This window comes from Mastomys coucha, unplaced genomic scaffold, assembly GCF_008632895.1.
Source record: "Mastomys coucha isolate ucsf_1 unplaced genomic scaffold, UCSF_Mcou_1 pScaffold16, whole genome shotgun sequence".
In the NCBI taxonomy this organism is placed as follows: Eukaryota; Metazoa; Chordata; class Mammalia; order Rodentia; family Muridae; genus Mastomys; species Mastomys coucha.
This window is the reverse complement of record NW_022196898.1, coordinates 96427544-96444471: the sequence shown is the minus strand read 5'-3', so window position 1 is coordinate 96444471 and position 16928 is coordinate 96427544. Positions and strand designations below refer to the sequence as shown.

Sequence of the window (16928 nt, the reverse complement as noted above, 5' to 3'; positions counted from 1 at the left end):
CCCTCCTCTTCTTGCTCTTGGTACATGTCATCAGTGAACAGCCTGCTGTCTGACACACTGGAGCCACCCAGATGCCTTTTAATGATGCACAATAAAATATGGCAACAGACACACTGGTTAGCCAAGTGAGGCTTCAAAAAAATATATATATCATGAATGATTAGAACACAGCATCAACAACAAAGATGAGCTCTAGTGTGGATGGCCACGCAACTCATTTTCCCACTCAAAATAGTAATGCCAACAAGAACGAGATGTGAAAGATTTGATTAAATGGAGTTCTGTCTGAAAAGAAGACAGACATTTTAGTGCAAGTTCAGGAACCGAGAATATGATCAGGATACCACCCCCTTTGCAGCATGCACTTCCTGCCTCTATGAATGACTTGAAATAGAGTCCTGAGCAACTGCAGGACGCTTGAATTTTGCATAATTAGACCACATTTCAAGTAATACATTCAGTTCTGACTGCCACATTTAGGAGAGACACGGACAAACTGGAATCTATCCAACATGATGATAGGCCTTAAAAGCCATATCATATTATAATGATTAAAGGAATGTTCCATCTGGAGAAAAGACGACTTTGGGAAAAATGATAGCCATTTTCAAATAGTTGAATAACTTTCATGTGGGGTAGGGATTAAATTTATCCTATGAAGCTTTTCTGAAAAAAAAAAATCAGACCCACTCATACTAAAGAATAGATTATTCAGAAATGTAATGGTTAAAACTAATGAAGAGCTTTATTTAAAATGAGAGTGCAGGCTGGAGAGATGGTTCAGTGACTTCCTCTGTCTGCTTCTCTTATACGGGACTGGAGCTCAGCTCCCAGCACCCACCTGGGCAGCCCAACACTAACTATAACTCCAGCTCAGTGTCTAATACCTTCTTCTGGCTTCCATAGGTACCCGCACACATGTGACATCCACACCCACAAACACACACTCACCCCCCTCCCCCCGCTATATGTATATGTGTATGTGTGTGTATGGGTATGCGCATATGATGGATATGCCTACATGTGTATTTAATATATACATGTATATTAAATAAAACAAGAATGAGTAATCTAAGAGCTAATTATGTGTTCTCTTAAAGTTATCTGGATTTCCTTTACCTAGGAAATGACTCCCATGTGCACCTGTGTGCAGAGCTTGTATCATGCCAATACACAGGGAGAGACAACAGAAGGTTGCAGGTTAGTTCACTTGAACCTCATATAATTTCCACTTATGTAATCACAAACATACCTGTAAAAGTTTGTTCACAGCTATTGACTGAGCATCCTTCTGTGTCAATTTTGAGACAGATGGAAGGCAGCCAGAAGCAAAGGCAGTATGATACAAGGAACCCCTACCTCGAGAGTGTATCGGTTGACACTTTGATATTTGAGATTAAATACATTTTAAAATTGCAAGTTTGCTTACAGGAATTAAGAGGTTTGAGAACATTGCGATCTCAGCTCTGAGTTCATTGATCACACAAGTTCAAATCCTATGCAATGTCAGAGCATCATGTTCACTGAGACCCTCATTTTCTAAACATTTTTATTGTGATATATTAACAGATAACATGTATGGTTGTGACATATCCAAAATTCTACTTCCATAAATGTCTACAAGACAGATACATAGATAAAAAACATTTTTAAGATTCCCATCAAAAAATTTAACTTATTTATTGACTACTTGTGCCAGCTGTCTATTATGCAAGTTGGAAGGGGGAGGGGAGAAGAAACGGACGAAGGAGAGAGAGAAAGTTACTGATCTTCTTCAAGAAGTTTATGGAACACTTTTTTTTCTCTTAAAAAGTAATGAGTATTGTAACTGAGTATGCTTGAATCCTGACTGACACATATGTTTGATTTGCCATCAAATAATTTAAGAGCAAAATGAACTAGATAAGCAAGTACTTAATTGCAATTATTTTTGGGGGGGGCAGATCTCTGTCTTTTGTTTTGTAAATGTTTGCTGTAATTAAAAAGAAAGATTGAAATGGAGTAATCCTTCATGATGAAAGCCTTCGTATTAAAGAATAAATATCAAAAGAAGAATCTCTTTTTGCTAACTGGTTAATTAGAAGAGGATGGTTTGTGAAAGGAAGCAAGCAGAAAGCCGTCGAACTGCCCAGTCCGGCTCCCTGCAGCCCAATCCTGATTCAGCAAATAGGTATTTGCCAGTAGCAACGAGCATTGTGTACAACAATGACTGCGCTACTTAACTCGATACTGTTCCCACACCTCAGTGAGTTGAGCCCTGTGCGTGGGTACTTCATGAAGTCACCGGGTGCCTGTGCGAAATATTAAAAGCAAAGAGGGTTAAGAGAGTTTAAAGACTAGTGGAACTGGCTACAGGACGGAGGCCACGCCCACCTCTTAAAATGTACTTGGCAACGAAATTCATGCCAATATGACACCTGTCTGCGTAGGAAATTCATGACTGGCCAGAAGGGCAGGCTTCGGAGCATCCCAGTAGTGGTGTTGTGGCTGGTCTGGTCAGAAGCGTCTCCGACGAAGGCTCAGGACTCCTTCTCTTGGACCACTTGCCTCAAACTGAAGGGAGGTAATAAGTGGTGTCCTGTGTGGATCGAGGACTCCTGATAAGGTAAGGCCAGTTCAGTTCTTGTTTGGAGTTTACAGACGTGTTAAATTTCCTCCTAGACCTTGCCTTTTAAATGTAGATTACTAGGACGAACTCGGTTGTGTGGTAAGCAGACTGAACGGACGGGCAGAACTGTGTGGTTGTGTGGTAAGCAGCCTGAAGGGACTGGCAGAACTGTGTGGTCCTTTCTCTACCAAAGAGACAGCCAGCCTAGGCAAGGAGCTGTCTGTGCCAGTTCTGGCTAATGAGATGCAGAGAAAGGAGGAGGAGGAGAAGGCCTGAGTGGTGGGGAGTGATTTCAAGGAGACCTGTCAAATCGGCTCCTCTCCAGCAGCCCTATGGTAGGATGTTTGGTAGCTACCCACATCCAGAGATTTAAATTTATGAATGAGAATCATAATGATATCTTAATCGCTCTGAGGATGTCTTTTCAAAAGAATTGTCGCAGAAATAGTTCCTTCTGAGGAAGCAAGAAACTAGAGGGGATGGCTTGATTGCAGAAGAGCCTAGGAAAGCCTTCTGTCCTAGGAGTTAATGTTCATGGATCTCTTTGGCAAATAAGAGTCTCCATTTCAATTCTGTTCTATTTGATGAGGACTCAGAACGTCTTAATCAAATCTAGCAGTCATCTCTGCTTTCTCTCTCCTAATCTCCCGGATCTTGAATGGCCCGGGCCAGAACTCTGGAAGGAAAACACTATTTGTTATAGCCTTTTCAAAATTAAGACTGAACCCATCAAGACTAATTGTTTGTTAACATCAGATAAACGAAAAATTTAAGTTTGATGAATTGTTTGTAAGCTCTAATCAAGTGGGCGGAGTCATCCAAGAGGGGGAGGGAACCCGTTGGAACAATATATATAATTTGTCTACGTTATTATTTGAGATAATTACAAAGCAAATGCTCAGAAGCTGTTCTTGAGCTTTATACCGTAAAGGGTTTGGGGGTGCACAATACCACCCAGCCATTGTCAGCTGCTCTCCAAAATATTGCCAGCTTCCCAATCGTCAAACATTAACGTTCCTGAGAATACCAGAGACAGAAGTGTCACATTGAGTGTAGAGAGATGACTTCATAGAAGGATGAAGTGTGTGGGGGGGAATATAGGACCAGTTTGCAGTCACAGAGAAATCAGCTTTAATTAATTTGAGTGCCAGCTCTGTGTATAATTACCCAGCATGAGAGTTTGCATGCAAATGCGGAAATGCTGATTCTTCAAATACTTGCACTTGTTCATTAATACGTTGGGACTAAGCAGAGCTGGCAAGCAGACAGGGACGCACACTGCCTGCAGGCTCGCTCCCATCACACTGTAGTTAGCAAACAGAGTTCAGATGTTTCTTCTTTCTGCAAATAATAAGCACGAAAATATGTATGCCGCTTTCATCAGTGACATACCTTGTTTTCTTCTGGATTAAAAAAAAGGATGTTTAGGGACTTTCAAAAAACAGAGGTGGAAACAGTAAATGTCACCGTGAGAGTGATTTACCCACCGCTGGATTCAGGTCCCTTACTCTGGTTTTGCCCGGCTTATACTCAGCATTTCACAGGACTGTCCAACCTGATCATGCTTCATAAATGGTGAAGCGACGTTCAAGTGTATATTTATAATTACATTCTAGTATAAATTTATAACTAAACTCCAGGAGAAACAAGTCCGTTGATCGCAGCTGAACTGCCTCCTTGTCTTAGAATCCAGTCTATATGGCCAGCCTCAGCCAGGTCCACAGGCTTCAGGCCAAAACCTGGCTCACTTCCTTGTGCAAGTATTTAATTCCAATTAAGTCCAGAGAGCAGAGTCTCCACTCTGCTCTCTGGACTTCACAGAGATCAGACACAATCACATTCCCAAGCATCTTGAAAACACCCTATGGGGACAATCTATCTAAATTACAACCCCAAGGGGATATGATACTTCCTTCAGAAAGTGGTGTCAGGAAACGACGTTTTAGTGTGCGTGCTAAAGGTCCACATGTCTCCTCACACCGACACTGTTTCCTGGCCAACGTATCTACAAACATTTATGATATTCCTTCCTGGCCACACAGAGCACAGCACAAGGGCCATCACTGCGCCTGCGTCAGCACTTCTGTTTTGGAAGGAACACAACTAGGTTTCCCCAGGAAACACAGTTTGCATTCCTACCCCAGAAAGTCCACCTTACACACAAGAGTCCATAACCTTCCAAAAAACAGCTCTCAAGAGCCCCCTGGTCGACTGAGTCATTTACCACCAATCGGTTAGCCCTGTCCTTGTGTAAGACAGAAGGAGATGCCTCCATTGGAAGATTTGAGGTAAATTATGAAGAGCATATGAAGTAATCCATTAGGAAAGCCCAAAAGTCTTATGGGAAATACACTGAAGAGAAAGTTTTAAATACGATTTCCAAAAAGCCCATGGGAAACAAAAATAGGCCTAGTCTATGGCTGTATGTGAGGCTCTTCCCGTTAGCCTTGACTTGTAGCAGGCAGAATCTGAAATACTGGTTTTCCAGAGCTATGAGTTGCTAATGCCCTGAGCTTAAACAACTTGAGTCTATCATAATCAGACATCCATGATCACAAAGCAAAAATATATGTGGATCCAGAGTAATTAATAGAATGTGTATTTAAAAAACTGCAACTGGATTTTAATTTAAGTATTTAACTATTTTTGGATGAGCTGGTATCTATTACTAAGCTATGTCCCCATTGTTCTTGTTACTTTTACTTCTCAAGTTTTTTCATTTATTTATTTTATGTATATGAGGGCTTTGTTTTCATGTGCATCAGAAGAGAGAATCAGATTCCATTACAGATGGTCATGAGCCACCATATGCTTACTGGGAATTGAACTCAGAACTCTGGACGACGAGAGACCAGAGCTCTTAACTGCTGAGCCATCTCTCCAGCCTCTGTTACTTTTACTATTTACTTACATATTTTATGAGAGTTTTGCTGTGTTCACATGCATGTGTACACATATGTTTGGATATGCATGCTTTTGTGTGTGCATGCGTGCAGAAGCCCTAAGTTGACATTGGGTGTCTTTCTTAGTCACTCTTCATTTTATTTATTAAGGCAAGGTCTCTCACCACCTGAGCTTTCCAATTCCAGTTATTCAAGGTACCAAGCTTGTTCCAGGGATCTAGCGCTGCCTTCTGAGTGGTCAAGGGCAGCCACTGCACTTACCCGGGGTGCACTTCACAGGGATGCTCAGGATCAGGATTTGAACTTCATCCTTCAGCTTTGCACAGCAAGCGCTATCTATGTGTCTGCAGAATTGCTTTCCCATACCCTAGTTTTGTGTGTTTTCATTATCAGGGCTTACGTAAGGACATTTCATGTAAGTTGACAGTGTCCTCTCTTCTTTTCTTTCTTTCTTTCATTTTTTTTTTGTTTTGTTTTGTTTTGTTTTTCAAGACAGGGTTTCTCTGTGTAGCCCTGGCTGTCCTGGAACTCACTCTGTAGACCAAGCTGGCCTCGAACTCAGAAATCCACCTGCCTCTGCCTCCCAAGTGCTGGGATTAAAGGCGTGTGCCAGCTTTTCTTTTCTTTTTCTTTCTTTTTCTTTCCTTTTCTTTCCTTTTGCGACAGGCTCTCATTAAATTGCCAGGCCTGGGCTGGCCTTGAACCTGCAATCTTTTTAATCCCGTAGAAACAGTACAAACCTGCACTACCAACTTTGGCTAACAACAATAAAAAGACAGTGTGACTTCATTTTAAGGGGACAAAATATCCACCAGTTCAAGAGCAATTAACAGCAAGGTGTATCCCTAATGGGGCTGAAGTTGGGGAGACAGCAGAGAGCCAAGGTAACTGCATAGTAGTTTGTCTTGTTCTTGTCATGCCAAGAGAGGGGAATAGACGGGGATCATGACAGAGACAGTGTGAGATGGGGAGATGGGGGCGAAGAGAGTTGTGAGGTGCCTTTGATCTTATTGAGGCCACTGGTGAAGTCATCTCCTGGGAACGGAGGGAAGGTGGACATCACAGAGTCATTCGTAGGACTCTAGCTTTCTACAGAAGAGAAGACACTGCGGTTTACAAATTCCAAATGAAATTGGGTGGGAAGAGGAAGGGATGGAACGTTCCTCTAGAGCTTCCCTTCTGCCACAGGGAGGTGAGAACTGAGATGGAATTTGCAGTTAAGGAGCAGGAGCATGCCTTGCGTAGCTCACCTTCTCTGCTTCCGGTGCTCGAAAAGGTTTTATCCATTGCTCCTCTTGCCAACTACAAGGCATGGATTGTGGGAAGGAAATCTACATATGAAGCAAGGAACACAGGGTTTGTCTTAGGGAAGCCCTACCTCGCTGGCCTTTCTCCTGGTCACCTCTGGCTTTGCTGCAGGAACTGAGTGTACTAACAGAACCACAGGGGAAGGCTGGCCCAGCTCTTCCTTTAGTAGCATGCCTTCCTCCTTACGTGTCTCAGATTTCTGTTGACACAGCCCCCTAGGTGTGACGCTGTGAACAGGATACCCCTAGGCTGGAAAAAACTGCTGAAAACACCCATATACCTCCGCTAAGGAGAGCAGGCTCCCCGTCCCTGACTTCTGCTCTACATGCCTGGGATGACTCTTATCATTTAGGATACGTGCGGGCATTCAGATGCTTAGCTAGTAGTAGAGTACCTGCTCTGGTTTGTCTGTCTAAAGATGGGAGTGGAGGACAACATTCATTTAAATGTATGCCAGTGGGTCCAGGGCATCCTCTGGGTGTGACGGGCTTCAACATGGCATACCCGGGGCACAGACTCTTAGGAGGCTGTGGGAGGGAATGCTGTTTGAGTGGATGATTGTACATGGTAGGTGAAAGAACAGAGGAGAAAATGGTGTTGGAGTGCTGCCTGTCTGCTACTGGCTGCTTCTTGCAAGGTCTTATGTACCAGGTCGGCCTCCAGCTTGATAAGTATCCACGGCTGACCCTGAACGTCTGATCCCCCGATTTCCACATCTCAAGTGCTAGGATTTTAACTCTGAACCAAGACCCCCCTCCCCCCAGGAACTATTGCTGCTTCTTTTCGTCTCCCCTCCCCCACTGGTCTTCACTGTGTGCTCTCCTCTTCCGAACCTTTTCCAGATCCTGAATCTCCTGGCTCTGTTTACCTGGAAAAGGAGTTTGTAGCTTGTAGCCAATGGGGGAATGTTAAAGATCTTTAAACAAAAGAACCTAAACACAACCTAAAAGAACCTAGATTACAGAATCTAAAAATCAAAAACTCTTGAACATCAATTTGGTGGGGAACTGTCATGTTCGCAGGGATTTGAAGGTAAAGATGTCAGGCCTTTCTTGTGTGTTCTTTTCTCTATGGGAAGGTAAAACCTCTTAGACCCCAAGAGTCTAGGCAAAGACACAAAGAGGAAACAGTGAGACATTAACAGAAAAGATGTTTCTTCCACAGGGAAAGTAAAGTATTGGCAAAGCAAATGTCTGGAGCAAATGCATTTAACTGTGAAAATAGATATACACACAAACAAAGCTGCATTTCACAAAGATTTTACTTGGCAGTGACATGTGGATCTCTTTGAATGATGAGAAGCCCGAAAGAGCATTGGAGAGGTTACTGAGAGAGGAAGCTAAGGAGGAGGCACAAAGGGGTTGAAATCCCCCAGAAGAGGAAGGGATTTGTGATTTGCCAGTGAAGGTTGAAAGAGCAGGGAAGTTGTCACATCTGACTGTAAGCTTTTAAAACTTGGCGATAACAAAGTTTTTAAAAGTAGGAAAGAGGGTGATTTTAATGGTTCATGTCTTTCTCTCCAGCATGGAGTGGAAAGTGGAAACATGAGAGGAAGGTGAGGCAAGTAGGTCTCTCGGAATTCCAGGCCATCCCGATCTACATATCAAATTCTAGGCTAGGCAGAGCAGCATAGTAAGACTGTGATTAAACATAAAAATAAAATAAAGGAGAGATGGGGGAGAGCAAACATGGGAGAGAGCATAATTCAGTTTGGACATCATTGTTTAGGGGTCGTGCTAGAACCTATCTTTTTTTGTTTGTTTGTTTTGTTTTGTTTTTCAAGACAGGGTTTCTCTGTGTAGCCCTGGCTGTTCTGGAACTCACTCTGTAGAGCAGGCTGGCCTTGAACTCAGAAATCCACCTGCCTCTGCCTCCCAAGGGCTGGGATTAAAGGCATGTGCCACCACTGCCCGGCCTAGAACCTATCTTTTTAAAGAAAAAGCTGGATACAGTTCAAAACCTATTTCCAGGTTGGTGACCCAAAGAGTAGACAAGTAGTTCTCTCTCTGTCAAGAAAGAGAACCAACTTAGAACCCAGGCGTAGAGACTGGGAGGAGGTTGGAGGGTGGCATTGTGCTTATAGCTTCAAAAGGAAACTAGGAATGTGCAGTGAAGGAAAAGGACAAGGGATGGGCAGTTTCCAGGAGGGCCTGATCAGCGGGCAAGCAGGAGGCACAAACTGGATGTCATGATGGCTTAGTCACTGTGACTTTCGGGAGAGAGTCAGGGAAGGCGAGTTTCTTTCATGGGAAGAGACAGGGCTTGCCTGTCATCTCTACTCCCTGTGAACACCGGAACTGGAGTAGCAGTGTGTTTTCTGGGAGCTCACTCTCCGGAGTCTAGACTAGGAGAGGGTAGGTAGCCTCAGAGGGAGGCAAGATCGATCTACTTGGTCTCCACCCCATTTGTCCACCCAGAAGCTTGTTGTCCAGGTTTCTCTCTGCCTCACACTTCCTCTATCAACTGAAGGTGGGTGGCAGATAATAGGAAAGAGTAGATGATGGACCATGACTCAGGCTATAAATGACAGGCAGGCACTTCCTCCTATTCATGCTTTGGAATCAGGGGAATTTTCCCTTAAGAAAGTTACCTGAACTCCACCCATTGTTCCTGATCCACTTTATCTTTGAGGAGGGGGCCTGTCTTTGACATAGCCTTTAGCACAAATTCCTGTGTCACATGACTAGCCTGTTTGGGGAAGGCTTTGGACATATCCCTTTTGTACTGAGGAGTGTCCCCCAGTCGTGGCTACTGTGAAAAGCTACAGAATTCTTAAGAGTTGTTTGCCAATTTAGGCAGCAAATTAAATGCTCAGTTTCCTGGCCTTATTGTGCCTAGCTTCAGAATGTGTGAATCTAAAAATTTCTAAATGTGTGCGTGCCTGTCTTCGCCTCGGCCTTTTGTTCTGAATCTATCTGTTTCCTTTGGCATCCACATATTGGATGCTCTGTGCATTCACAGCAGCCAGGTAGCAGATCACACCACATTCCCCGGGAGAAGGGAATTATTTTCTCCTATTCAAATACATTTTTATTAACCACACACAAATTGGCTTCACCTAGACACGGAGGCTTGCTTACACGTGCGGGTGAGGTATGGTGTCTAGATGGTTGGAAGAGAATATAATTATGTGTTTATGTGCTGGGTAATCTTGGTGATCAGAGAGGGATGTCTGAGGAATATGAATGATCTGTATGCCACGTCGACAGCATGGCTTTCACAGCCTTTGTGTTCTTCTTTCCTGAGTCCGAGGTCATTCTCAATCTCTTTAGTTGTAAGACTTCCTGACATTTATACAGTGCTGTGCAATTTTGTTTGTGTTTATACTGTATGTATAATCTCTCTCCTCTCTTCCTCTCTATCTTCCTTCTCCCCCCCCCCCCCCCCCCCCCCCCCCGCCCATTCTCTGGGTCCTCCTCTTCTCTCTCTCTTCTCCTTCTCCCTCCCCTGCTAAACACGCAGGGAGGCACCTCCATAGAGTCGCCCTGCATGGTTGTTGGTTTATCTGTCAAAGAAATTCATTACCAAGTGAATGCCTTGCTTTATATGCTCACTAAATTTTTTAAAAAATGTTTTTCATTATATTTATGCAAACGTAACTTGGCTGGCTCATAATTTACCAAATGCAAGCATTTGTCAGGGTTATTTCCAATCACTCAGGGGGGGAAAAAAGTGCCTTTGTGTATTTTGATTATTTAAAGCAATTTTGTTTCCATTATGTGTGTGAACCTCCAGAACAGCATGACTGTCTAGTGGAGGAGGCAGGAGCGCTCCCGATGCTCTTTCTCGCATCTGCAGAAGTACTGATTGTTTAACCGATGTACAGAGAGTGATGTGGCCAGAAACAATTTAGCACATGCGCATTCTCCTTGGCACTTTAGAACAGAGGAAAATTACATATGCTGTTGTTTGCATTTAAATTATACACTAGACTGTGACTTGGGGAACTGCTTAATATTTCCGATCATAAAAACTGGAATACACTGTTTCGATGTCTATCATGTGACCTCATTTTATTTCTGGATTTCACTTAAGTATTTTTGCAGAGGCTGAGGGTGGGGCTTGGGCCTGTGCGGACTCTTGAGGGTCTCAGAGATCGAAATGATTACTAAAAATTACTTGGCCTTGCAGAATACCACGGTCAGTTCGCAGTAGACACGCTTGTGATTCTCCATGGAAGAGGACGGGGAAGTGAAGAGCTGCCCCATGGGAAGGCCTTGAAGGCCTCTCACCACAATAGTCTCCCAATGTAACTGGAGCATGCAGGGCGTTTGTGCGCTTGTACATTGTTTTTCATTTTTTGTTTATTTCTTTGTTTTTCTGACTACATACTAGACTTCATTTAATATAAATCCTATCAACAGGAAGAGGCATAAGTATTTTTATTCTCCAACACTGTTAAATCCTGTGAAGAAAGCACAGATCAAAGGCGAGCCTTGCCTGGTAGGATGAGACTTGTTAACCCCTCAATTCAGTGGGACTAAAGGGTAGGCTTCATTTGTTCGGAGTCCCTGGCCACATATGACCCGTCACAAAGTCACCACCAGCTAGTCTCCTATCAGAAGTTAGCTTGGTTTGCAGGAAGCAGAGTGGTACTAGCAAAGGAAAGAAGACAGCACCGTGGGGTTTGAGTTAGAAGACAGAGCGCAGCTAATGCGCTCCTTGCTTCTGTGAGGCGACTCGGAGCATAGCTTCTCTACTCCAATACCTCAATACTGTCTCCTCTCCATCTCCCTCCCAGGCTAAGAGGAACTCAAAGCGTTGCTATAGGAAACTGGAGTGAGTAGGCACTGAAATTCCTTACATCACAACCATAATACAATACTTAAAAATAGTCAAGGAGCGGGTGCTGTAGCGTATGAAGTTTGCCGAGCATATTTGAGACCCTGGATTTGATCCCTAGGACTGAAAAGTGGAAAGTCAAACAAGACTTTCAAAACCTCTTTTGTTTTCTCCTTTGCAGTCCCTGAGGCCAGCACCTCCTACGTGCCTGCCTGCCGATGGCTTCTCAGCCCTCAGTTTAAGTGACCGAGGCTGACCTTAAACTCACTCCACAGTCTAAGCAGACTATCCACTTTTGATCTTGTGTCAGCTTCCTAACCCAGCCAGGATTACAGGCTGGGTTCATCAGGACCAGCTTTAAAAAAAAAAAAAAAATTTAGAAAAGGTCCTGGAATTAGCCTTTCTTGAGGAAATTGTCAGATTTATAAATTGATACTTAAATAAGTAAGCTTAAAGATGTGACTGTCACAACAGAGGTTTTAAGAGAAGCTCTCTGTTCCCTTCATACACCTGATAGCTAACTCATTGTGTAACTAGTAGTTTTTCTCCATGAATACTAGTGGATAGTTAAAGAGTCAGGATCAAACATCCCTTGTCTGTTTTAAAGTCAGGCATCACGAAGCAGGAATAGCACCAGGAACTTGTTTTTTTTTTAACTTTGCATCTTAATTGATACACAGTTTATTTTATTTCAAGATATTTTCAGAAGTATCGGATTCTTCAGGGATTATATAAAATTTCTGCTTCTCATTACCTACTCACTGCTAAATAAACATCTGTGAAGCAACTCAGAAGAACTAGGCATCTCAGATAAAAAATAAAGGGAACTCCCTTCTGAAGCAGTATTTAGCAAACGTCGTGCCTTTTCTATTATCCCTAGTGATGGAGGGGCCTGGGAATAGTGAAGGCTTACCCAGCAGGTATGAGTACCAGTACTCCATACCTAGGTATGCTGGTGTGTGCCTGTTACCCCAACACTCCGGAGACAGAAACAACAGCATCGGAAGCTTAAGGACCTAGCTAGTAAGAGGCTAGCCTGGACTACATGAGACCCTGTCTCACAAATTAAAAAAGTATCTGGGGTCCCAAAAGCTCCCCTTTGTGTGGGCTGGACCCTTAAATATTGATCACCCTGGAAATTGTAACTGAAGAAAATTAAATACATAATTACTAATTCAACTGAAAAGTCACAACCAACCCAGGTCCTACGATACATTATAAATTTTAATTTATTATTATCGTACATGCATGAGCCATGGCTAATTCAACAAAAGAGTCATAACAAGCCCATTTTATGAGACACATTATAAAATGTAATTTACTCTATTGTTATTATGTGTGTGCATGTGCTGGGGCACTCACTTGGAGGTTAGAGGACAACCTTATAGAGTCATTTCTCACCCTGTAGCTTTCCTTGAGTTCTTGGGATCAAAATCAGGTGGCTAAGCTTGCTTTTCAGGTGGCAAAGGCCTTTAGCTGTTGGTCTATATTGCTAGCCCCATAAGACACATTTTTTTTAAATAAAAAATAAGGACATTTCTAAAATAGAAAATTACCTAGAGAAGTGATGTTATTTAAATAGTTTGTGAACAGGTTTGATGCTTGAATCGCAGGAACAAAGTTCTCCTCTCCCCTTCTAGGCCAATCTGCCACAGTGCAGGGCAGTGTTCGATGCCTATGAAGAAAAGAGCTGTCCACAAATAGCTAGGAGAGGAAATAATATTCCCATGACCTTTTCAAGTAAACGTAATTCTCTGTTCAGTAATGAACCTTCTGTAGTAGGTTCATTCCAATGCAAGATGAGATCTAAAACCATGTTAAGTTTTACATCTATGTTGTAAGGGCCAGAGAGATGACGCAGCCATTGAGAACACTTGCTGATCTTGCAGAGGATTAGAGTTCAGCTCCCAGAATCCTCAGGGGGCTCACAGCTACTTATGGCTCCATCCCTAGGAGATCCGATGCCCTCTTGACTCCAAACACACCCACGTTTATGTGGTCACCTTCACATATGGTCACCTTCACACGCAGAAAAAAAATCGTTAAAACTTGCTTATAGTAAAATGCTTTGGTAAATCTTACATTTGAAATGAATATTTCCCCTTAGATTACATGCCAAGGTTCTGAGACATCATGAATCGCTCATTTGGAAAATACAGTTTCACTGACAAGCAGAGCTTTCCTAAATGCCACCATATTTGCACATCTAGCAAGGAACACCTCTGTGAGCATCAGCACCAAGCGTGCCAGAAGACCCCATCTCTAGGATGTAGAAAAGGATCAGGCTCACAGGACGGATTCCTATCTTTCACTAGGTTATGATTTTTATCCGGATGTGTATCTCTTAGCATTGGCAACCTTGGGTACCTCATTGGGTACCTTCCTGGCAGCAACTGGCTTGTTTATTCGTTTGCTGCAGAATACCTTTGCAAAGCACGCAAGTCCACCATAGTGTGCCTGTCAGCTGCTCCTGAAGTAGAGAGATGGATGACATCCACGGGAGGAGCATCTAGTTCAGTCCCTGACACTAACAGTTTACAAGTGTTTTCAGCAAGACAGACTTCTGCTAGAATTGAACTGCATATATGTGTACGTGTGTGCGTATGTAATACATGCACACGAGTGTGAGGGTGAATTCTTGTCTCTCTCTGAACCTAAAGCTTGTAGCTAGGCTGGCCGGAAAGCTCCGGGAGCTGCCTGTCTCCACCGTGTGCTGGGGTCAGAAGAATGTGTAGTCATGCTCCTCTGTTTTACTTAGATGTTGGGGTTTGGACGCAAGGTCTGTCTGTACACTTGCATAGCCAGCTCTCTTTCCTACCGAGCCATCTTTCTAGATGTTGAACTACATTTTGGATGCATTTTCCTTTTGTCATAAGTAACGTTACTGATACTATTCAGGGATTTGGATTTTATAATAGTTTCATTGTTCTTAAAAGACATTCCTAATGGAAGTCAGTGCTTTTGCTTTGTCTTGTTTTGTTTTTCTACAAGTAGGAGGGAGTTGGGAAAATGCTCACTAAATAATACTGTGATGTACTAGGTGCCATTGCCTTAATGTTGCTGAGATTTCTAGCGGCTTTGTACGTCAAACCTTTCCATCTCCAGTACAAATGGATACCCAGGGGTCTCCTGCCTTGTCAGTGAAAACCTATTCTAGAAATTCCAAGCTGAAGAAAGAGAAAGAATGCGATGGGATGTGTCAGTGCTTTCCTGTGAGTGCAGTGACAGAGATAGCATGGCCTCCTCAGGGCACTCTTAGAAGAGAGACCCGACTTACACAAAGTCTGCAACTCACCTATGTGGCCTAGGCTAACCAGCAACTCACAACAATCCTCCTGCCTCAGCTCCTGAGTGATGGGATTATAGATGTTTAAATATTTTTGTTGGCGGTGTGGTTTTGGATGGTAGTGAGCCCGGGGTTTGAACCAGGGCTTTGTATGTCCTAGGCAAGCGAGGTATGGCTGTACTGCATCTGTGGCTGCAGCATTTCCAGCACTTCCTGCAGAATATGCCCGCATGTGTGTATATCCAGGAGCTTGGACAGGGAAGGACACCTAAGTGCAGAGCTGGGCTAACAAACATCTGGCTGAGTGGACCCTGGACCTGGGAATGCCACTTCTGACGTCATATCACTAAGGCTTTTTCTAAAGTCTAAGGAAAACTCACGTACATGGTTCCTGTGGGAAATGGACTCCAAAACCATGCCTGCCCAGTCAGGGAAGGTCATTAATAAACCACACCCACTCAAAGTTGAGCAAGTGTGGGAATTTGGAAGAGAAAAGCCAGACAGGCAAGGCAGGTTCCATAATGTGTTTCACAGACATTCTGATGGAGTAAGGCAGGTGTCACCTACTTGATGTGCATCCTGGCTTCCTGTTTCAATAGAAACAAATGCAAACTGGTCTTCATCGGTGTCACTTGATCCAGTGTCATGAACTGTTTTAGCCGACACCAAGAAGCAAAGACATGAGTGGCGTGGGGTCAATTCATGTTACGTGGCTTGGAGGCCTTACAGATATTGTCACATTTCATTAGTGAAACTTTGGTGAGTACAAGAATATTCCCAGTTCTTACAAATGAGAGACCAAGACTCAGAGACTTGACATAATGTGGGCTGGGAGACACTCAGTGGACAAAAGGCTTGTCATATAGGTTTTAGGATCCGAATTTGCTTCCTAGCACCCCTAGAAAAAAAAATCAGATCCATGATATATATATATGTAAGTGGTTCCAGTTCTGGGGTGGGAGAGGCACATATCCATGGGGCTTGGTGGCCCTAGGCCATCCTAGCCTATTTGTGAGTTCCAAACACTGTGACCCTTTAAAAATGTGGCAGCATCAAAATGACATCCAAGCTAGGTACTTTGGATGTCATTTTGATGCTGCCACATTTTAAAATAGCTTCCACACTCACAGACATAAACAGATGCGCACACTGGTAAACACACATACATACATACACATACACACAGAGAGATATACATACCACGAAGAAACATGCACACACAAACACACAAACACACACACACACACACACACACACACAGAGCATGTTCAAAGTTACAATGGAAATAAAGTGAAGCATGACTTCTGAAATGTCTAGGTGTGGCTGAAAAGCCCTACTCTTCCTCACACAAGGGTCTATGCAGTACAACAGGCAGACATATGCCACCAGGTGAGATACATTTGGGGAGCTCACTATCTGAAACAATGACACATACTGGTAAATTCTTAAATATTTAAAAAAAATTCAAAGTAGAAACAGATGGGCAATTAGATAGGTGGAAATCACTTGAAGATGGGGACTTGAAGGAAACTTCCTCACATGACAGACGGGTCTCAGTTCTTCCCAGAGTGCCCAAGGGTAGAAATGTATGCTCTACACTGAGGAGACACTTATGATGCTCTGAGTCATTCATTCTTATCCATGGCTGGGCCAAATGCTGTCCTCTCTGTAAAACAAAACCCTTTGAAGTGATAACAAAATGATAATAATTCCCACTGTGTGTACCAGGCACACACCTCGGTATCTCCTCCTGGGTACCAGGCACACGCCTCAGCATCTCCTCCTGGGTACCAGGCACACACCTCAGTATCTCCTCCTGGGTACCAGGCACACGCCTCAGCATCTCCTGCTGTGGGTACCAGGCACACACCTCAGCATCTCCTGCTGTGGGTACCAGGCACACACCTCAGCATCTCCTGCTGTGGATATCAGGCACACAGCTCAGCATCTCCTCCTGGGTACCAGGCACACGTCTCAGCATCTCCTCCTGGGTACCAGGCACACACCTCAGCATCTCCTCCTGGGTACCAGGCACACACCT

General features: G+C 43.6%; 1 protein-coding gene across 2 annotated transcripts in view; it reads left to right on the top strand.

Annotated features, from left to right (window-relative positions):
* Adgrl2 (adhesion G protein-coupled receptor L2) overlaps positions 1-16928 on the top strand; it is a 636717-nt gene that overhangs the window by 372568 nt on the left and 247221 nt on the right. Inside the window, exon 1 of one of the 2 annotated variants that reach the window (XM_031375795.1) lies at positions 2450-2605. The exons of the other annotated variant lie outside the window; for it this stretch is intronic. The gene's annotated coding sequence lies outside the window, so the exon portion shown is untranslated. Of the gene's footprint in view, positions 1-2449; positions 2606-16928 lie in introns of those variants that run through there. 2 annotated transcript variants of the gene reach the window in all.